This window comes from Suricata suricatta, chromosome 4, assembly GCF_006229205.1.
Source record: "Suricata suricatta isolate VVHF042 chromosome 4, meerkat_22Aug2017_6uvM2_HiC, whole genome shotgun sequence".
NCBI classification, from domain to species: domain Eukaryota; kingdom Metazoa; phylum Chordata; class Mammalia; order Carnivora; family Herpestidae; genus Suricata; species Suricata suricatta.
Genome location: NC_043703.1, coordinates 114,206,437 through 114,228,576, shown reverse-complemented (window position 1 = coordinate 114,228,576; position 22,140 = coordinate 114,206,437). Strand labels below are relative to the sequence as shown.

The 22,140-nt window shown below is 45.0% G+C and overlaps 1 protein-coding gene and 1 pseudogene across 1 annotated transcript in view; one reads left to right on the top strand and one right to left on the bottom strand.

Annotated features, from left to right (window-relative positions):
* LOC115290669 overlaps positions 1-5,370 on the bottom strand; it is an 18,757-nt pseudogene extending 13,387 nt beyond the window's left edge.
* Positions 1-22,140, top strand: part of ADD2 (adducin 2) — a 103,317-nt gene that overhangs the window by 36,156 nt on the left and 45,021 nt on the right. The window contains exon 2 of the mRNA XM_029937561.1: positions 19,626-19,743. The gene's annotated coding sequence lies outside the window, so the exon portion shown is untranslated. The remainder of the gene's footprint in view (positions 1-19,625; positions 19,744-22,140) is intronic.

The window sequence follows — 22,140 nt, the reverse complement described above, 5'->3', positions numbered from 1 at the left end:
GCAGAGAAGGACAGATACCATATGTTTGCACTTATAGGTCTAACAGGAAAACAAGAGAGACCTAATGGAGAACACAGGGGAGCAGAGGAGGGAGAGAGAGTTGGGGAGAGAGAGGGATGTAAAATTTGAGAGACTATTGAATGCTGAAAATGAACTGAGAGTTGAAGGGGAAGGGGGAGGGGGGAAAAGAGGTGGTGGTGATGGTGGAGGGCACTTATGGGGAAGAGCACTGGGTGTTGTATGGAAAACAATTTGATAATAAAATATTATGGAAAAAAAAGAGAAAAAAATAAAATAAAAGAATAGATAAAGCATGTATCCAAAAAGGTATAATGCCAGGTAGAGGGTACTCACTTCTGACCATGTTGGCTCAGGGAGTTCAGAGGATCAAGCACATGAGTTGTTTTCTGGGTAAGACTGTTCTTAACATGTAGCACTTCAGGGTCCCTTTAATTTATCCTCTATGCTAAGTTTCCATGGAGCATATCCCTGAAGACCCCAGTCCTCCTCTCCCCTCTCCTGCCCAGCAGGCCATTCACTCTGTCTCTGTTTCTTTTCTATCTCAGATTCCCACTCCCTTGGTGGTAATAATATTGGGGATCCCCTCTCTCCTTCTCAGACCCTGTCCTATCCCCAACTCTCCAAATGCTTCCCCCCAACAGGGGAGCACTTACCCAGACCCTTTGCTACAAATGGCTTTTCTGGGCCCCACTCCCTGCCTCAGGTAGAGCACCAGGTTTGAACCAGCCAGTGGGCTGGCTCTCTCATTTGGAGAAATTTGGGAGAGGAATGTTTTGGAAGGAAAAGTGCTGGGTGGCATTGAATGGTCAATCCCATTTTCCTAAACTGTTCCTGGTAATGTGAGTCAATTGCTGTCCCTGGTCAATTGTCCTCTCCCTTTCTTTGTGGATGAACTCATTCCCCCCCGCCCCCGCCACGGATTTGTTCGAGTGGGCTGTGCACCTGTCTACTGGGTTGGTTTGGGCTGTTGAAGGAGCCGCCACTCCACTGGCCAGTGCTAGTGATTATGTGACATGGTCTTCAGGGTCCCCAGTGGAGAAGAGATGGCGGGCCCCATTGAGAAGTGGGCATAAGGCACTGCTGAGGCCAGACGCAGGCTTTCTAATTCTAGAGCTAAGAACAGACTGGTTTCCTTGACAACAGAGCTGAAGTCTGCTCATCTGCTCCTGGAGGTGGGCTTTGTGTGTCTGTGGAAAGCACTGGGACTTGGGGACAAGAAAGGAGATTCTTTCTTTATCAGTGCACAGCCCATTTCTGAAAACTCGCCAACTCTTACTGTATTTTAACAATATTATAAACTTCCCAGGTGGCACGGCATCAGTTATGTAATCTACACATTGGGAATCCAAACACAAAATTGTTCCTTCCTTTCCACTGCAGTGCTTCTGATTCTTGATGTATTTTGCCAGACCTGCAGCACCTTTTTGATGTCCGTTTTTTAAGTTTTATGATGTCAAATGTGCACTTACCCCAGCACTGTTGATGGCTAAATGAAAAGCATTTTTTCCTTCTTTATCTAGAAGTGATTTGTGTGGCCAGGAAGCTGGGAGGTAATGAAAATCAGCACTTGAAAAGCTGATGTTGGCTCAAAACTGCACTTGTCATATGGCATCCTCAAAAAAGGCTTTGGGATCCAAATCCTTTCCTGATGCAAACTGGAAGACTCAGGCTAAAAGCTGGTCCATTTGCTTTGTCCACCAGGCCTGAATTCAAGGCAGTAGTTTGGTGTTTAATTCGTGCACCATCCTTCCTTTCCTATGCATTATTAAAGCCTCCTTAAAAAGCAGCCTACAGATCACAAGGGAGAAGACACACCGGCAGTGATTTCATGTCTCCTGCAAGAAGCAACATCTGTTGCCAGAAAATGCAGGGGAAAGATCTGCAAAATTATAGCCTGTGGTAGATCTGATAAAGATGGCCCTTGGACCATCTTGACTCTTGGACCAGCAGCTAATTTGTCCAAATCTATCTTACTTTTCATGTGTCTGTGACAGTGCACAGCATTCTCAAATGCTAGGTAATGTAGAGGGGAGATTGTGAGCAGGACTTAATGTGCCAAGAGTGACTGATGAGCTGGGAATTAATTAGCAGAGCAAGGCCAGTTCAGACAAATGCATGAACAGACAGCTGGGGGCCAGAACCCTGTACCTTTTCCATGAGATGTTTTGGTGATTCTTTCCTCTTAGGAAGTTCAAAGCCCTGTGGCTCAAATTTAGCTCCTGCATGCCTCCATCCCCCAGTAACCAAGGGATAAGCTAAAGCCCTCCAGAAGTTCCTTTGTTTCTTTCATCTTCCCCAAGGAAAGACCCTGACACCTCCAGGCAAATAGTGGACTCCCCTTACAGGAGGCTTCCTGGGCTGAATTCTTTGTTTAGAGGCAGGCTCCCTGACCCTGGGACCTTGCCACTCTGTGGTTGGTACCAGATCCCCCTCTCCTTCCATACTTCCCACATCTCTCAGGGCCAGCTGAGGATGTTCAGGGAGAGGGAAAGCCCACCTCAGCCCGTATGCCACATGGACCAAGCAGGGACACCACTGGAACATCAAACTAGACTCTCGGTAAAAGAGCATCTCTGTACTAGAAGGAACTTCAGAGGCTGCCTTGTTTCACACTTTATTTTATAGATGCCTAGAAGCCCAGAGGCTATGAGACTCTATATCTTATATATACATGTAACTGCTTCATGGTTTGGTTAGAAATTACTTACTTTGTTCTACCTTCCTACAGAATCATGGCTAGGTACTTACCTGCTGCCTACAGCACTTAATCCTCTGAACCTCATGAGGAAAAAGATGGTCGTAAACATCCCCTAGGGATGTTGGGTCCAGCCGAATACGAGCAGTTTCATTTTGCCTGCAGTGCCTCAAAAATCAAGGACAGAAAATACCCCTAAGAGTTTCTCTTCAGTCTCTTCTGGAGCAGAGCCTGCCACCTATTGAAGGGCAGAAATGTTTGGTTGAGAGAAACTTAAGGTTGGTTGTTGCAGCTTCTACCTCCTTTTGTGGGCATTGGCAGGGAAGATGCTCGGGTCTCCTGATGTGCTGTGTGGGCTGGCCATTCAGCAGATGCTGCCTAACGAAGGCAGTGACCCAGGGCAAGGCAGAACACCTGCGGAGCTCAGCATACATATCTGTAGGGGACTGCAGAGGGATTTCCATTTTCCCCAGATGCCCATGCATAACTCCAACAAGAGATTATGCAGCCACAACGACCCAGTGGGAGGGGCCTTCAGGCGTTCTCATTGCACATTGGTCCCAGTTCTCATTCATTTAACTAGCTCCTACTGAGCACCTCTTACCTTTCAGGCACTATTCTATGTGCTGGGGATACAGCGATGAACAAAATTAGACAAGGCCTTTCCCTCCTAGAACATCCAATCTAGTGATGAGCCAAAGCCTATTCTAGGTCTTTGTTATTTTTAGAATTTCCAGAAAAAAAGTTTCACACAATGAGCTCTTCCCCACTCACACTCAGTTTTTTCTGCCTCATTGTCAACCTTTCGTTCCTGTCTCCTTGTTTCCCCAAAGAAGCAGCAGTCCTGAGGTTGTAGTGGGTGTGGAGAGTGGGAGTGGGTGCATGTAGGGTCGTTCTAGGCAGAACTCTGGGTAAGTAGATGTTCCCTCCTCCTTCCCCCTTTGATGTCCTATCAACCTCTAAAAATGCCTTACCTCAACTCCTCAGATGTCCAGGGTCCCTGTTACAATAAGGTAAGGCATCTTCCAAGTGCATGGCCCTAAGTGCTGCATGTTCTCTTTGGGGTCCCTGACCTATCAGCCCCTGATGTCTGCAAAGCTCCTGGAAGAAAGGTGTCTCATTAGGTCACACTGATGTAGGAAGAGATTAACAAATATCTGGTCAAGTCTTCCAGGAGTGCTGGCCTTTAAAGAGAGGAGACATTAGTCTAACAAACCTCTAAGTGATCAAACTTTAGGCACAGAGGAGTAGGATGAGGATGTTTAGGCAGCTTGGTGAGATTTGGAGGGCAAGTGCCACCAGCCCCCACTCTGCACCTGTGGCTTCATTTGCCTTGCCTCTTCGCCTCACCCAGACTATTACTTTGGGTTATTTCTATTGACTGGCTTTTTCTTGCAAGTGCTGTGTGTGTGTGTGTGTGTGTGTGTGTGTGTGTGTGTACACACATGCACACGTGCAAATGTCCACATCTTCTTATTAGGTCACTGTGTAACTCATGTGCATCTTTGTGACCAACCTTGGGTTCTCAGCCCTTTTAAAGAACTTCAGTGCTTGAAGGGCACCACGTGGTGCTATGCTCACATGTCCCCATCATCCAACCCCAGCAGAGTCATTCTCATTCTCTCCTACCACTTCATTCACATGAGGTAGAAGAGACAAGATCCTTCACGTAGATTATCCCAGGGCCGCAATTCAGGAATGAAATAGGATTCATTTTCTTGACACAATCTTTCACCAGTTACAAATAGTACAATTGCCTAGGGGACTCTTTTGAGAAATTATGAAGTGTTAATTAGCAGAAGCACTGTGTATTTAAAATATGTGGCATGTTTAAATAACTATTAAACCTACTTCACAGAGTTGAGAATCCATCTGGTCCAAAATCTGAAGAGTTGAATTTTGCTTCATATATTAAGAGAACTGTTTAAATGCTTCTGGAAATGATCATTTTGTGTCACTTTTGTTTCCTTAGATGTAGAAACTGAGGTACAGAAGCTGATGGTGACTGGCTGTGGTGACAGCTTTGCTATTCTAATTAATGTGCCTCCATCTCTCAGAAGACAGCTTTAAATTGCTCTGCATATCCAGAGGGCATGTTAGGAGGGTGAAGGGACTGTGGCTGTGTTTTAGAAGTCACACATTTCAAACTTGTTGATCTCAATGACTTGCAACCCTTTTAGCTTAAAAGTGAAAAACAAGCATATTCTCTGACATTTTCTACTGAGATGAGGAGGGCAGAGCCAGGAAGCCCAATCCAGGCACTGGCCATAAAGCGACACTGAGTCTTCCTGTGGATGAATCACACTCTCTTGGCCTCAGTTTTCTCAGATTTTATGAAGAAGGGTGGAGAGTTGGGCTGTGTATCAGTTAGGCTCTAACAAGGAAGATAGAAACTTCTCTAAGTATCTCAGCAGAGGGCATTTTAATGCAGGGATTTGCATGGGTAATGGAGGAGGTAAAAAAGATTGCTGGGAGTAGCCCAGATATTAGACCTAGCAGGAAGTCACTTCTGCCAGGAAGGAGGCTAGGAGGTTAGAGGGAGGGGCTGGAGAGGTGGTATCATCCCAGTCATGGGGCCAGGGTCACTCACTCTTTGGAAGCTGGAACATGGTGGGCTTCTCAGGTGGGAGCTGGGGCCGTGGAGGAGATGCCATGTGAGACGGGGTGGGGGGTGGTGAGGAGGAGGAAATGTTCTGTGTTTTCTCTCTGTCTTGGGTCAATGCCTCCTATTGCCCCCAACCCAGCAGGAAGCCAGCTGACATGGAGCCTGCCATAGTCAGCTGGGAAGGCTGAGGAGTGATTAGCTGTGAGCAGCCCAGGCCAGGCTCCTTCATTCAGTAAGAGCAAGACATTAAATGTGTCCTTGAGAGTTTGTCAATGGGTATGTCAGGCCAGTAACACCTAAGTGGTCTTTAATGAGACTCCCCTACTTTCACCATCAGAAATAAACATTCCCAAGGTGCACTTAGCTTTTTCTGCACTGGACTTGACTCTATGCAGGGAAGATGAGGTGAGGTTTCAGGGGTGGTGTTTGAGGATGAGGAAGGTACAAGAATAGGAGAGGATGAGAAAGAGAAGACTGGGGGTGGGGAGGGGTCATACCTGTAAGTGGGGGGCTGAACCTAAAGACAATGAGGTCAGAGGGTCTCACCCATGGCCAGGGATGATTGCTGCCTATGCAAAATGATACTTCCCATCATAAAATAATTCACAACAGTTTAGTGTCCATAGTAGGCTTTTCTAGAATGTTTAAGATATTTTCATACAGAGTACTTTTTCATTGAGTGTCTTCAATCAATACCTGTTACACTGGATTGGTATGATATCCCCTCACCTATGGTACCTCATCCTGAAGGAGGAAGGAAAGGAAGCGGTATTAGCAATCACACTGTGCTGTCAGCTCAAGACAAACTGCTCACATAGGTATTTTAGCTGCAGTGGAATTTGAGGGACTACAGACTCCTTCTCTGGGCTTCAGGCTTTGTGAAGTAAGGATGTTGAGTGAGCTTTCAGGGCCTGCCTGACTCTGCTACTCTGCGATCTGCCCCAGACCCTGGAAGACGGGTGCAGGAATGGCCCATCAAGCCACGTGGAAAGGGAACATGAGAGGCATAAATGGGACACTTGCACAGGCATGTCCCAATAGGCCCAGACTGAGTGTATTGCTGTGGCCTCAGCATAGACTTAAATAAACAGAAGCTCTTTGTGATAACTTAAGGTCTTACATTTCTTGACTGTGAAACAGGGAGGGGGTAGACCACAGCAACTCCTATAAATCCACTTTTTTTCTGCTGTCTGCTGCCCTCTTACCTCATACTGCTGTTCCTCTCTCAACACAAGGCCTTATAAGCCACCAGCTTTCTTGGAGGTCCCTCCTCTTGTTCTCTCCCAGCTCCCCTCCCCATTGATTCTACCTCATGAAGCCCAAAAGAGCCAATAAGGGAAAGTGGGCTCTTCTTGGAGTTCAGGGAGGAGAGGCTGTGGGGAGGGGAAAAGCTAGGAACACTCATGCATCAATCATTTTTGTCCTGACTCATGTACAGAGATGAGTAATAACAGGAAAAGATGCCAGTTTGGTGGCAAATGAGAGATGTCAAAGCCAAGAAGAAGGAGAGAATTAAGTGTTGGAGAATGGAAAGACCTTGACCAGGGGAAGAGGAGGCAGGGACACGTGGAGAGCTGGGGGCTGATATGGGGTAGATTGTAGTCTTGTCTGTCTGGAGCGGGCATTTCACGCAGAGGAAGACTGGGAGAAGTGCTAGCTTAGGAGCTTGAGAGCCAAGATGACTTTATCCTGTTGTTTAGAAAGAAATGGCACCATGCCACTCCCTCTGTCCTGACCTTATGGCTGACCCTGGAAATCAATCCCCTCCTCCTTTCCCACTGAACACAGAGGAGGACTCAAGTTCTCTTAAGTCAGTGCCACCAATCCATTGGACTTGGTACATGATTGAAAGCCTCATGGCCAGCTTGGCTATGGACAGTAGGAAGTCTTGGGTGGCTTTTGGGAAGCATTTTAAAAAGAGATAAAACTGTGAGTATGGATTGGTTTGTAGGAGGGGCACTGGAGAAAGAGATCAGTGGGAAATGAAAATAGAATTCAGGCTGTTAAAATTCATCTGAGTAAATGTAAAGATCAAATTGGCTGTATTCAGTGATTCATGAATCAGGCAGCATCCTATTTAGCAAATAGAAAGGAGCTCGGAGGAGCTGTGCAAAATGGAAGGGTTTTATAGACAGAAACGGGGAGGGACAATTGGCAAAAGAATAAAAAAAAGGTTTCTTAAGGCAAGGTCACTTTCCCTTATGGGACAGAGCAGGGGGTCTTATTAGGGGAGGTTGAAACTGCAATCAGGTTAGGTAGTAAGCCCTGGTTTGGTGACGTGGCCTAGCATAAGTGACTCCATTTCGGGTCTGTGGTTTTCTTTTTAACAAGGCCATAAGTCAAGGGTCTCTTTTGCCCATTCCTACCTTAGACTTGATGGACCAGCTTTTTCTTTTTCTGTTCTTTCTTGTCTGTCTGTCTTCCTTTCTTTCTTTCTTTCTTTTCTTCCTTTTCTTTCTCCCTTCCCTTCCTACCCTTCCTTCCCTTTATTCCCTTCCCTACCTTCCTTTCCTTCCTTTCTTTCTTGATCCAAGGTTGTTTTAGTGGATAAGCTACCTTACTCCCACCCTCAACCTGGGGCACACCAGTGTCCTCTCCTCTTTTGTTGACCAACCTGAGCTTTTCCAGATCTACTCACAGGTGTAAGAGCCCAGGCTACATTAGAGGCAAGTTCTCATCCCCTTTTCAGACCAAGCATTTTTCACTCCATAAAAACAATAGGACAAAAGTACTGATGTATAATTATACACCAAGTTCACTGAAATTTGGAAACTGGGATTCTGTCACCAAAGTTGCTATCCTCCCATGAATTATTCTGGGCCCTCTATAAGCCAGAGATAAGGAAATCTTATTTTGTTTTGGTTTTGCTTTGGTTTTTTTTCATTCCAAAGGATGAGACCACTTCTTGGTTGACCCTGTTAGAGAGTGGTGAACAGGAGCAGTCAGAACCCGTTAGCACTGCCCCAGTGAGCTGCTGTTCAATTCAGAAGCATCAACCGAGCCTAGGGAGATGTGCCACCAGAGCTCAGTGACTTGCTTCTGCTCTTTACCCTCTAGCTGCAAGGGGGGCTCCTCCACTGTCACAGTGTGACACTGCTCTTAAACCCTCACGACTCAAAGTGTGATATGTGGACCATCAGCACTGGCATCACTTAAGGGCTTTTGAGAAATGCACAATCTCAGGCCTCACCCCAGGCCTGCTGAATCAGAACCTGTAGGTTAGCAAGGTCCTTTAGCAGTTTGTATACATATTAAGGTTGGAGTAGCCCTAAGACAGTTCTAGAGGCCAGAAGTGCAAAATCAAGGGGTCAACAGAGCCATGCTCCCTCCAAAGGCTCTAAGGGAGAACCCTTCCTTCTTTCAGCTTCTGCTAGCTGCTGGTCTCCCTTGACTTGTGGCAGCATCACTCCTATATCTGCCTGTCTTCACACGGCCATCTCATCCATGTGTCTTATAGTGACACTTGTAATGGGATTCGGGGTCCACCTGGATAATCTAGGATGATTTCACCTTAAATTCTGAAATTAATTTTATTGTTCAAAATCCATTTTCCAAAAAGGTCACATTATCAGGTTCTGAGAGTTAGGACATGGACATATTTTTTGAGGGGCCTCTATTCAACCCACTTATAGACCCCCTTAGAACATACCCAGTAGGTGAGCTTCCAAGCCACTTGCCATTGCTCACCCTCCTTAGCTGGTCTAGCTTGGTGTTTGCATTCACCCATACAGTGACAACGCCACATAACAGAGCATTATTGAATACATCTTCTGTGACAGACGTTGTCCTATGTGCTTTTCATGGATAAATCCATTTGACTGCAACAATCCTTTGGGGTTTCTATCATAATTACCACCCCAACTTTATAGATGGGGAAACTGAGGCCTTGGGGGCCTCAGTAATTCTCCTAAAATCCCATAGAGATGAACCTAGGATACGAATCAGGCAGCCTGTACCAGAATCTGTATGCTTTGGTATATGGTAATGCTTCTGAAATTATGGAGGGATCCAAAAAGTGTAGGAGAGAGATGGCATCAGGGCCCTTTGTACTACTTCCCAGAGACGCTGGGCACAAAGAAGGCAAAGATGGAGTGTGGGCAGCCGTCCTACCCCTACCCTATAGTGTATGGAGTTGGATTCCTAGCTATTATTTATTGTGCCCTAAAGCATTTTTCATTTAACATTGTATCGGTGCACACGGTTTGTCCAGGTGAAATGCCTTATGGGAGCTTATTATCAAAAAGGTCTTTAGATGGATGTTTAGTAGGCTTCATACACTTTAGTGTGTATCATGCCTTGGGCTAACACATTCCATTTGTTTATTCACCATATGTAAAACCTTATTTAATTTGCTTTAAATGCCCTTGTTTTGAGTGGTGAGGAGTGGGCTCTCCTCAGTGTTAGCTCTCTTTATACCCTCCGTGATTTTCTGCCTTAGTTTTCAGTCCTTTTCTACTTTTATTTTTTCTCAGACTGCAAATCTCACCCCTTTCTTTTGAATTCCTGGCTTACCTGCCAGGAAAGACCAGAAGTCCTTCTTTCCCAAGACACAAGCATGTCAGATGGCTGGGCACAGCTTCTTATACCCATAATAAATAGCCAGGTCAAGGGGGTCAAGGAATTAGCTGCAAAAACCTATTACCAGTCTAGACATTCTCATCAGTGATGCAAGGAGCACTGTAACAGCACTGGAATCCCTAGATCACCTGCTTACATGGAAAAGTGGAACCTACCATTTAAAACCGCCCAGCAGTCAAAAATCTACCTATGCCTTTAGTACAGAAATTCAGCAGCAAACATAATCTGCCAAATTTTATTAAGCTCAGTTTCACAGATGCATTGACATTCCCTTGAGAACACTTGATAGGGCAGTGAGCCCCAGATGTATGCTTGCTGGCAAGATGGAATACGGACTGCAATTTAAAAAATTCAATTGTTACAGTGTCAATAGACCACAGGAAAAATGATTTAATAGTAGCATCTAACATTTATTGAGACCATATTATTTATCAGGCCCTGTGCTTTCATATATTGTCTCATATAATCCTCTGAGGAGGTGTTATTCCTCTCTCCATTGTACAGATCAAGAAACTGAGGTCTAGAGAAATTAATTAATTTGCCCAAGTACACACAGCTAGAAAGATACAGAGGTAGGATTTGGTTCTATGCCTCAATGTTTCTCAGAGCCTGGATTCTTAGTCACAAGGCTGTAGGGTGGAGCCAACTCCCTAGGCCCTTAATATAATGTGAGATAGCTTTGGACTTCTACTCTCTAACCCCCTCAGGGGTTCTTAATTTTCCCTCAGTTTGCTTCTGTCTATTCCTAGCATTGAGAAAATGCAAGGAAGGCCTCAATAGCAGATCAGGGAGGGTTCTGAAAGAGGATACAGGAGATGGGAACTAGCATTTGTTTAACACCTACTATGTGCTAGTCCTTCTGGAGAATACTTCCAGCTAAGGTGGTTTCGTCCAATCAGCAAATCAGAAATCTGGGTAGTGGATCCATCTCCATTTTGTCTCATCTTTTAAGCTTTGCTTTGGCTTTCTCATCATAGGATGACAAATGTCATAATGCCTTATGACATTATGCTTCTGTCTCTCTGAGGAGGAAGACGCCTCCTTAGGAGTATGTGGATATGCATAGAGCAAAACATGTTTGGCAGCTGGGCAAATCAGCCTGCTTTGCTATCACGGATGTTGGGGCACTGCCTGGTGAAAGTAGGACTGACAGCCAACAAACTTATTTGCTGATAACCCCCCAAGTCCTGGTTCACGGGCTTCTTTCTCCTGTCTGATCCCTTGGCTTCCTGACACAGTGGATGACCTCCCACCCACATGTGAAGAGCAGTCCTAGAGTTGGTGACCTCACTTCTAGGCTGGGTTTCCATCATTCATCGGTTCTAAGGTACACATTTTCCCCACATGTCCACATCTTTGAAAGTGGGGTGTGTCTTCCAATTAATGATGACTTATAACTGACAATGGTTTCCCTTTCCTAGTAATACTTGAAATAATACCATGTTTGCCAATCAGTGATGTCTTAGATTCAAAGAAATAAAATGATGCTAATGATTATTTTTATCCCTCACTATCAAATCAATACCTGGTCTTGTATTTTTTGCCTTCACTTCTGAGGCCTGAATCAAAAGTCTTCCTTCTGCTTGCCTGTGTGACTCGCCTCCCATGTCCTTTCTTCAAGCAGGAGATGTCCTAGAAGTGAAGTTGACTGAGTCTCCAGTACCAAATAGCCCTCAAATTGTTGCCATGATGCTTATCTTTCATTCCCTTCTTCCTAAATCTTATCAGTAGTTTTATGGGATCTCAGGAAGCTATGAAGTGGCAGGTCATATTTTGGGATTTGTGGATTCACCTAAGTATTTATTTCCTTAAGTCTGATGTTAACAGACCAATCACCTAGAAATGAGTTTGATTGAACTTTATTAAGTTTTCTATAAAAGGAGTACCCATTTTGTAACCAGGATATAGGACCGGGCTCTTATTCTTGATAGTTGTCCTTATGTATCTTTGATCTTAAGTACACTGATTATTAAGCTAATTGCTATGGTCAGCTAGTGCAGAAATTGCCTTTAGGAAATAACAGTCACCATTAATTGTGTGTACACTACATCTGGCTTCCAGAAAACATGTGGTTTCCTGATCATCTTTTGCTAGAAGCTATTTTCCCTGTATATTGTACATTAGGGGATTTGAGTTCATCTTATTTGAGAATAAAGTGAACAAAAAAACAATTAGAAGTGCCTTGAGAAAAGACACTTGAGAGGAAGGTAAGTGATTTGGGAGACTCAAAAGTGCTTGCTTCTTGTAATAATCTGCTAAAGGAATCACAAGAAAAATGTCAGAAAATGATTTGATTTTCTTAATGTATTTCAAAATGGCATGGCTTCTAAGAAATAGGAGAGGACAGTCACAGGGGAGAACAACCTAGGAGGAAAGGGGTGGAGGTGAAAATGAAGATGAAGGAAAGTATGCAATAGACAAAGTTGTCTCATATTATAATTAAAACCATACTCTTTCTGCTGAATTAACACCAGTGAGGTTGGAAATCCTGACAAACTGTCAGAATGCAAAGAAAGTGTCAATAATAAAACTAATGGGAGGAAAATGAAAAAATGTAGAGAACAGAGATTCAGTATATGGATAATTGGTGATCCTGAAAGAGACATTAGGATTAAGTTAATAGAAGACTATCGTGAGCTAAGAAAAGAAAAGAAAAAGTGTGAAGATGTTATTCAGAGTACCCTATCTGCTGTTAACAACAACCTCAGAATCTCCAATCATATGCTCACTGGGTTGCCTTTAGTGACACTGTGTTTCCTTCCATTTGGTGACTGTATTATACCCAAGGGTCCCAGAATGTCTTACTGGATCCTCTGCATCCAGCAGGGAGGCAAGAAAGTAGAATGTGTGGACAAGACACTTATGCTCTTTTTTTTAATTTTTAATGTTTATTTTTGAGAGAAAGAGAGGGAGACACAAAACTTGAAGCAGACTCTAGGCTTTGAGGTGATAACACAGAGCCTGATGCAGGGCTCGAATTCATAGACTGCGAAATCATGACAAGCCAAAGTCAGATGCTTAACCGATCGAGCCACCCAAGTGCCCCTACTACTACTTTTTTTTTTCTAACTTAATAATTTTTTAAATCCAAGTCAGTTAACATATAGTGCAAAGAAGATTTCAGGAGTAGAACTTAGTGATTCATTACTCACATATAACACCCAGTGCTCATCCCAACAAGAAGGCACTTCTCTTAATTGCCTGGGTTATAGGTGAGGGAAATTGGGTGCCCAGGAAGAAGAGGATGTAGGTTTGGTGAGCACCTGGCATTGTTGCTGATGCAAGCACACATACAGATAAACAGAGAAGTTGAAATAGTTCCTCCCTTAATACCTTCACAATAAAATCTAAATCATATGGAATCATAGGATCACAGAGAGGACAGCAAGGCCGAACAGCATGCCTCCTATTTTTTTCATCTTTGTCCTGTCCCTGTGTGACAGCCTGAACCTCACTTCTCAGGCTTTTGGGATGTCTCCACATGGATATTCTGGAGGTCAGTAGAGTTCCCCATGTGAGTCTTTAGACCCTCTGCCCTTTAACCCTTCTTCACCATCCTTTCTTCCTGGGCCTACAAAGTCTTCTTACTGGGGTGGTGAATTTTTACAGTTTCTTTAGAGAGAGGAGGGATGGTGTCAGTTCCTCTTCTAGTCCTAGGTGCAAGGTGTTCTTATATTTTTCTCTTTGCCCAGTTAGTAAGGAAAACACTTCCCACAATACCAATGAAAAAGCCAACAAGACAATTCTGACTTTAATGTGTAAAAAAGCATTTATTTTCACCTCTGTGGCTGTAGAACTTTATTCTACTAGACATAGCAGGGCACATCACCTGATAGCTGTTTCCTGGATTTCCTGGCTGGAAATAGGGATGGGGGGCAATCAATGCCACATGATTCAGTGAGTTACATTTTACTTTCCTACTGAAGAACACATGCTCTCAGATTAGGTCAAAAAAAGCAGAACCAAATATTTTATGTTTGAACTTGACTGAAATGAAGCTTTTCAAAATATAGCTCTATTGGTCTTAGGTATAGTCTTGCTAGAAGCAGAAGGTAGACAAGATGACTGCTTAAAAGTATCTGTGACTAGATTCTAGGGCAGCCTGAGGTGTGGAACAGTGAATCAAAGGACATGTCAGTTCAATTAGACAGTCTGTTTTTGATGAGCTTTTATTCACAGGGTGTGCAAGTTTGGTTGACCTTTTCACTGAAGAGATGATTTGAAGGCTGAACCCAGACTTCCTGCTAGTTCAGCATTGTCTCTGCATCACCAGGAATTCCTGAATCCCCCTTTCTTTCCTCTTCATTGAAGGCATGAAGTCCACATGTTTTTGTGATTGGTGGCAGGTATCTGACAAGTGGATTAAAGCTTAATGCTGGACACGCAAGGTTGGGACCTCCCTGGACCTCCATGTTTCATGGGGATCTTCTAGAGCACTGCCCCCCCTAGTATGGTAATGATATCTCTATGAGCTGTCCCTGCTGCAATGACATTGTGGTTCTTCTGAGAGCAGGAATTGTGAATCATATCTTTGGTGTCCCTGTGCCAGAAATAGGAAATACAATGATCCTTTAAGGGGCTGGCTTCTTCGAAGAATATGAAGCCTGGGCCTTGAGCTTTTGCTATTTGCTGTTTTCCATTCCCCTTCTTCCAACCAGCCCCTTGCATCTGTTCATCTTCATCTGGAGGAGGGGCGAGAATCATGGCAAAGGGAAAAGAGAACAGTCTCTGGAACCAGATGGGTTCAACTAGCCTCTGCCCATCAATAGCTCTGTAACCCTGATCAGATCACCCCATTTTCTGAAGCTTCAATTTCCTCACCTGAAATCCAGGAAGATGAGCCCTTCCTTCACTGGAGTGTTGATGAGAAGGGCCTAGCACACCTGTACCTCTTTGGGTTTAACACCCTGAATTTTGTTGATTGAATAATGTCTTCCTCAATACCTAACTGAGAACTTTGGTACTCACAAATGTGGACCCAAGATTTCCAGTCTCCTGTTCCAAAAAACATTGACTATATATATTTATTTTTAGTTTCATATGTATGTGTGTGTATATATACATATATACGGGGGGGCGGGGGAAGAGAGAGAGGGAAATACAGATATACACCATCATTTCAGAGGTGGTCTGAAATGTATGTGTTCAGTGCTTCTTATTCTATCTGTCTATCTATTTATCTTTATTTGTATTCACATTTTCCATTATAACTGTGGGCCTCAGCAAACAGGGACCAAATCTCACTTCTTTCGGAGGTCTTTCCTCTCATGCCCGATTCTAGTTCGTGTTCATTCTTGGGCACCAATAGATACTCAACAAATAATTGTGCTTGTCTAGTGAGGAGCAGTGGGACTGATTTCAAGTGGTGAGAAAGAATACTGAGTCTATTCATTCCATAGCAGCACAATTTCTGGATAATAGAAGAATGGAAAAAATGCCTATCAACCATTATGTCTGGGGCCCTTTACTAGAAGGCTTTTAAAATTCACTGGACTTTGTTAGGAAAAGATGCATCAGAGATGCTCAGAAATGAGCACTTCTTAGACCTGTAGCAGTCAGAGTTAAAGGGTTCTTCCAGCCAAGGGGGTTTCCAGAGAGGGGTAGAGACTTTACCATTTTTCTCCTTCCTCCTTCTCTTCTTGTTTTAAACTATTTTTTGTCCTAAATGGTTACAGCAGTTGATACCTAATGTAGAAGTTGGGAAATTCAGAACCGTGTGAAGAAGCTGATGATAAGCTTCACCCATAATCCCACCAAGCAGAGCTGCGAGCTTTCTCTTTATCTGAACAGACCAGGCAGGGTGTGGTCCAGCCCCTTGTTCAGCAGTCTCCATTTACTTTGCAAAGTAACAGCAGCAAAGCCATGACCGGCTCCTCCCTCCCTTCTTGAAGTCTCAAGGATCGGTGAGCTTGGGTTCTGACTTGGTCTAAGGCTTGGAGCAAATGGTGAACTGTGGGACTGGGGGCCTAGCGCTTTCCAAGGCTGGGACCACCCCCAGGGGAGGCCATGCTTCTGGTGGTGGTGGGGGTAGCTGGAAGTGACTGCTTGCAGCATCTTTCCATTTGGGGCTCAGGGTGCTTAGACTGTCTGTTCCTGTTTGATACCTCTTGCTGAAAGGGCAGGAGACAGTCACTCGCCTCTCTTAGGTGCACACGGAGCTTAAACAGTTTCCAAGAAAAGGTCAGACAACTTAGGCATCTGTTACTTTCCTTCTAGACCTCCTATTCCTTTCATAGCTGTTAGAGATGACCCATAGAAATGTGATTTTATACTCGAGTGATTACATATACCTGGTCTTTGATGAAACGGTGAGGAAAATGACTTGTGACAGAGAGCATCTTTTGTGATTTGCAGTCCCCAGCTGCTCTGCTAGGAGGGTGAACCCCAGGCAGAGTCTTTGCTGAATAGGGATCAAGGGTGTGAGAATACAAACCAGGCATACTGAGAGGGAGCCCTGTTGAGCACAGAATCGAGGGTCCTGGGGTGGGGGCAAGAGACGGGCTGCTGTAGGGAAGAGGTGAGAGAGACAGATAAGGGGGCAGGGCTGAATTTTGGAGAGCCATGGGGATGGTGGCTGGTGGCAGGTGGTGTATGTTGTTTTCTTCTCTGTCTCCCCATAATCACTGTTATATTGTAGAGCTGGATTTGTTAAAGAGTTGTGGTCAATTGCTAGAATTCTGTTTCAAAATAGGCAGGAAGAATAGCTGCCAGAGGGGGCCCAGCCAATTGGGTTGCATAACAAAAGAACATTTTGTTTTAAAGGAGGTGATCTGGGTACTAGGGAGCCTGCCACATGTGCTTCCATTAACACTCAGCACCTTACCATGAAATAGGCTGCTTGGGGGGTCTGTCTCCCCACATTGTACATGAGCTCCCCTAGGGCCTAGAGCCTCTCTCACCTCTGGCACCCCACCCAGGACCTGGACAGCACTGCTTTGCTGAACTGGCCAAACCTCCAATGTACTGTTAATTGAGCTTCAGTTCAACTAACATTCATTCAGCTCTGACTGGCACCAGGTCTTGTGGCAACATGGGAAACAAAGAAATGCCAAAGACACAGGCTCTGCCTGCTAAGGAGCTCATGATAATAGTCTGTTGCTGTCAGACTGTACGTGGAATAAAAGAGGTGAGTAAAGGTGATGGGAGAGCCTAAGGGGTTGGGGGAGCTTCCAGGAGGAGAAGACAATGAGCTGAAGAGGACAGCTGAAGGGAAAAAGCAAAGAGGAAAGTGTTCTCCAGGGAGAGATCAGCATGGACAAAGGCGCAGAGCTGGGAACCAACCTGGTGCCTTCCAGGTCTTGGGCGCAGCCCTAGAGCACCTGTGAGATGCAGGGAGGGTCGGGGCAGGCACTGAGAGGCTCACAGGGCTTTGTGTGCTGGCTAAAAGCCTGGATCTCCACACCTCTCTCCAGAGAGTTGTTGGACCGGGGTCCCCCGAAGTCTACCCAGGGTGGCGACCCTGCCCCAGTTGTTAGACCCTTATGATTGGCCCTGGCATCATACATCTTTCTCATTAAGACTTGTTGATATGATGCTTGTCCTGGCCCTGCTCAGCCTGACTGTACAATCAGAGACCTGATAGTTTTGGTACCACAAGGGAATGTTTGCAACATTTGCCTGTGATATCTTTCAGGCCTATTTTCATTTTTTAAAAAATGTTTATTTGTGTGTGTGTGGGTGGGGTAGAGTGTGCACGAGCAAGTTGGGGAAGGGCAGAGAGAGAGAGGGAGACACAGAATTCAAAGCAGGCTCCAGACTCTAAGCTGTCAGCACAGATCCCGATGCAGGGCTTGAACTCACAAACCATGAGATCTTGACCTGAGCCGAAGCTGGGCACTTAACAGACTGAGCTACCCAGATGCCCCAGCCTATTTTCATTTTAATCAGGGGATAATACTATAACCCAAGGAATGGAACTCTAAGAGTGGAATTTCAACACCAACAGAGATTGAGATGGGAATTATTATGTTCAGTGTCCACTTATCTGGGGTACAGATGTCTGTCGTCTTACATGAATGGCACAGTTCACTTCTGGGGGCCAAAGATTAGTTCTCTCAGTGGACACAGTTAATAGCTCAGACTCTGAAAATCCAAATCTTAGCAGGTTATGGCCACATACATACCTCATACCTCTGTGGCGTGGGCTGCTGGGGATGGGGAAGAAGCTTGTGCTTTGGATAAGACAACTTACAAGGCAACAGGATTGGTCCTTAGGGGATATTAGTGGCCACTTTTAAAGGAATAACACCCAGGAGCACCTGGGTCGCTCAGTCAATTAAGCATTTGACTCTTGATTTCAAATCAGGTCATGATCTCATGGTTAGTGGGTTCAAGCCCGTGGCAGGCTCTGTACTGACAGTGTGGAGCCTACTTGGGATTCTCTATCTCCCTCTCTCCCTGCCTCTCCCTCATTCTCTCTCTCAAAAAATAGATAAATTTTAAAAAATAGCATCTAGAGATATGTCAGCAAGCCCTGCCCTAGAGCTAGCCAGCCCCGGAAGGGAGGGTCCCTTCCATGTTGATGGGCATTGGGCAGAAACAGCATGAAGTGGTAGCCATGGCCCTGTTCCAGCTAAAAATAAGACTAGTGGGAAGAGGGCCCCCAGCTGGCAGCTGGACATGCAAAGCATAGAGAATAGGTTATGGAACCAACTGCCAGGTCCCTAACTAGAGCCATGAGCACCAGGACTGGGCTCAGGGGCCATCACAGTACTGAAATGCAGAGCCCAGAGTATCCTGGCTGGTCTGAGAAGGAAACTGTGCCCCAGTGGCCGTGCCATGTCCTGGACTCCCTCAGGCACACATTACCTACCAAGATGCAATCTCCTCCCCTCAGTAGTAAGTCAAGTCTTCCCAGATGCTCCGCTGTGGACAGTGCTAGGTCAGGGGTGGAGTTGAGCTGGCTAGTGAGGCAGGACAGTCAGGGACTGGCCCTGGGGCCATGGTGGGAATAGGAGTTGGTGTCAGGGATGCTGCCAGCTCTGGGGGAGACAAGCATCCTTTTTCTGAGCAACAAGTGAACATTGCCCAAGTGAAAATGGAAAAGACCTTGATTCCCAGGATTTTGGGAATAGTAACTCATCGTTGTTTGTAAGACATTCACAACTTTCCATTCCTCCTTCAGTAGCACTTCATGCCAGTTCCCCAGGAATCAGCTGGGGGTCTCTCTTCCCCTTGAACTTTCAGTGAAACTGTCTTGAATCCACCAATTCATGGCCTGTGTACCTCCAAAACCCCTTATACTTTCCTGGGGTGTGATATTCTTCAGGCTTTTCCTGCTTCTTTGGATGCACCCACAATTCTCTCATACCCATGTCTGTGAGCTGAGTAGTGTTAGTGAACTATTGGGAGGTGGTGTGAGAAAGGGGTCATATGCCTTCCAGCCCAGCAGCCCGTGCTTCCTCTGGGCTCATTCAGGAGTTCCACATTCTCCCTCTACTGCATAAAGTAACTTCTCTGTTCCTTGAAGCCAACACTCAGCAAAGAGATCTTCCAATTCCTCTCTTTGAAAGGAGTTTTGATCCCATTTGTAAAGATAATCAAGATTTTTTAATTTCTTTTCATAGACATAGTTTGCTTTTAAACTAAAATTTCATTTCTAGTTCATTTTTAAGAATTTCTTAGCAGTCCTTAAAATAAATCAGCACCTAATGTTGCTGCAAAAACAGGGTAAGGAGTCCTGGTGGTGCAGACAAGACCCTGATATTTGTTGTTTGTGTTTTTCAGCTTCTACCCAGATGTTTGAAATCCTATAGATGTGGTCGGCGTCCCTGAGAACGAAGCAGGGTGTACGGACCAAGCACTGAGAAACAGCAGCCTGGGACAAGGCTGGTCCAGCCTTCCGGTAATTTGTCTGCAGTTTTTGATGGTGATGGGGAGTGAGGCAGGCTTTTTGGTTGAGTCCATCTAACCAGAATGAGTTTCCAGTCACCCAAATCATTGCCATGAACTCTCCCAATCCTGCTGACTCCAGAGCTCCCATGGAATCTGAAGGACTTTAGTGGTCATTAGTGCAATCCCCCTGGAAGGGGCAGAAGCCCCTCTACAGCATCCTGTAGTCACTGAGCTCCGAGGAGAGAGGCACCACCTGACAAAACAGCTTGTCCCATCTTCTTGTTCCTGAGGAGCTCCTGCTATGCAAAGTTGCCCCTTGCACCCTCTGCTAAAATCTGCCCACCTACTTCTGGCCCTGGAGGCTCTAAGGAATCAGCTTCCTCCCTCTTCCACATGGCAGCCTAACAGACATCTGGGGGCAACTGGGGTGGAGGGGTGCAGGATCTGGAGCCAGAGACAGTCCTATTTGAAATCCTGATGTCACTGTTATCTGTGTGATTTTGGGCAAGTTAGTTAACCTCTCTGCGATTCACTTTATCTGTAAAACCATGACAATAACATCTGCCTTATGAAAGGGTCCTGGCAATGAAAATGAATCATGAATAGAAGTTGCCTGGTGCTGTCCCATCACCAATTCTCTGATGCAAATGGGGTGTCCTACAATTCAGCTCAATACTTACATTATACTGAGTTAAAGGGCACACAGGCTAACTATCACAAGTAAAGGGCAAGGTCACCAATAAAATTGTCCATACTTGAGGCACTTGGGTGGCTCAGTTGGTTAAGCATCTGACTTTGGCTCGGATCATGGTCTCACAGTTCTTGAGTTCAAGCCCTGCTATTGAGGTCTCTGCAGTCAGCACAGAGCCTGCCTTGAATCTTCTGTCTCCCTCTCTCTCTGCCCTTCCCCTGCCACCATACTTCTGACTCACTTGGGTATAAATTTGAGGGTTCCCATGCTCCCTCTTCAGTCTCTAATTCATTGTTACAACTCACAGAACTCACTGAAGTCACTGTAATTGTGACTACAGTTTTATTATAAAGGATTCAACTCAGGAACAGTGAAATGTAAGCAATGCATAAGGCAGGACATGGAGGGGGGATTGGTGAAGACCATCTATGGCCCCTCCTTAGAGAATCTGGGTGCATCACCATCTCAGCATACAATCAGGAAGCTCCTCTAAGCCTTTCTGTCCAGAAATTTTTAATGGGGGGCACCACTGGGGAGGGAGGCATTATTACTACAAGGCATAATTGTTTAAATCATCTGCCAGTTGATTGAACTCCATCTCCAGCCCCTTCCCCTCCTGTCCTCCATAGTTGGGAGTGGGACTGAAGCTCCAACCCTCTAAACATGTGCTTGGTCTCTCTTGCTGGCCATTCCCTCCCTTGAAACATCTAAGGGCCCACCTTAAGTCACCTCATTAGCATAAATTCAGGTCTGATGAAATAGACTCATTATGAAAAACAAAAGACCCTCCTGATGTTTTTTGGATATTTTAGAAATCTCAAGACTTTCTGAAGCTCTGTGCCAGGAACTGGGGACCTTTATCTAGCCTTTGCTAGATACATTCTTCATGATGTCACACCTGGCCCAACAAGCGCTGGCCTCTGATGGTCACCATCCTGCTTATCCTCTTCTTTGTGACCTCCAGGTGGACATGTTCCCACTCTCTGGTCAGAGAATTGGCCAATCTCATCAGTCTTTTTCTGGATGTTCTTTTTGTTAACATAGCTCAAGATTGAATTAGTTTTTGGACTACAACATATAATTACAGTTATTTGATATGCACCTGTTTACAGTTGAATCATAAGCCTCCCATTACTCGAGTTCCTAATGCTATGATGATTCTAGGCCCCAAATGACACATAATAAGAGCAAATGCTTAATAGCACTCGATATATACCGGTGCTTTTTTAAGTTTTTTACATACATTAACTCATCTAGATGCTCACAACAGCCTAAAGAGGTAGTTAAATAGTTCCAATCCCCATTTTGCATATGGAGAAACTGAGGCACAGAGGTTAGGTAACTTGCTCAACAAGATCACATAGCTAATAAGTGGCCCAGTTAAGGTTAGAACTCATCATGTTCTTGTTCCAGAGCCCATGCTTTATTTTTTTAAATTTCTACACCCTAGGTGGGGCTCAAACTCACAACTCCAAGGTCAAGAATCACCTGCTCTAACAGAGCTAGCCAGGTGCCCCTAGAATCCCTGCTTTTAACCACTAAGCTATACTGCACATGTATTTGGTCGCCTATATAACATTTTGGAAGGAAAAGGAGCACAAAAGGATGCTTCTTGTTCACAAAGTCAAAGGGTGGTTTTCTCTGGCCCCCATTGTCATGGAAGCAGTCAGGGCTTCCATTTTCTACCCCAGTCCCACTGGAGCATCTCTGAACCTT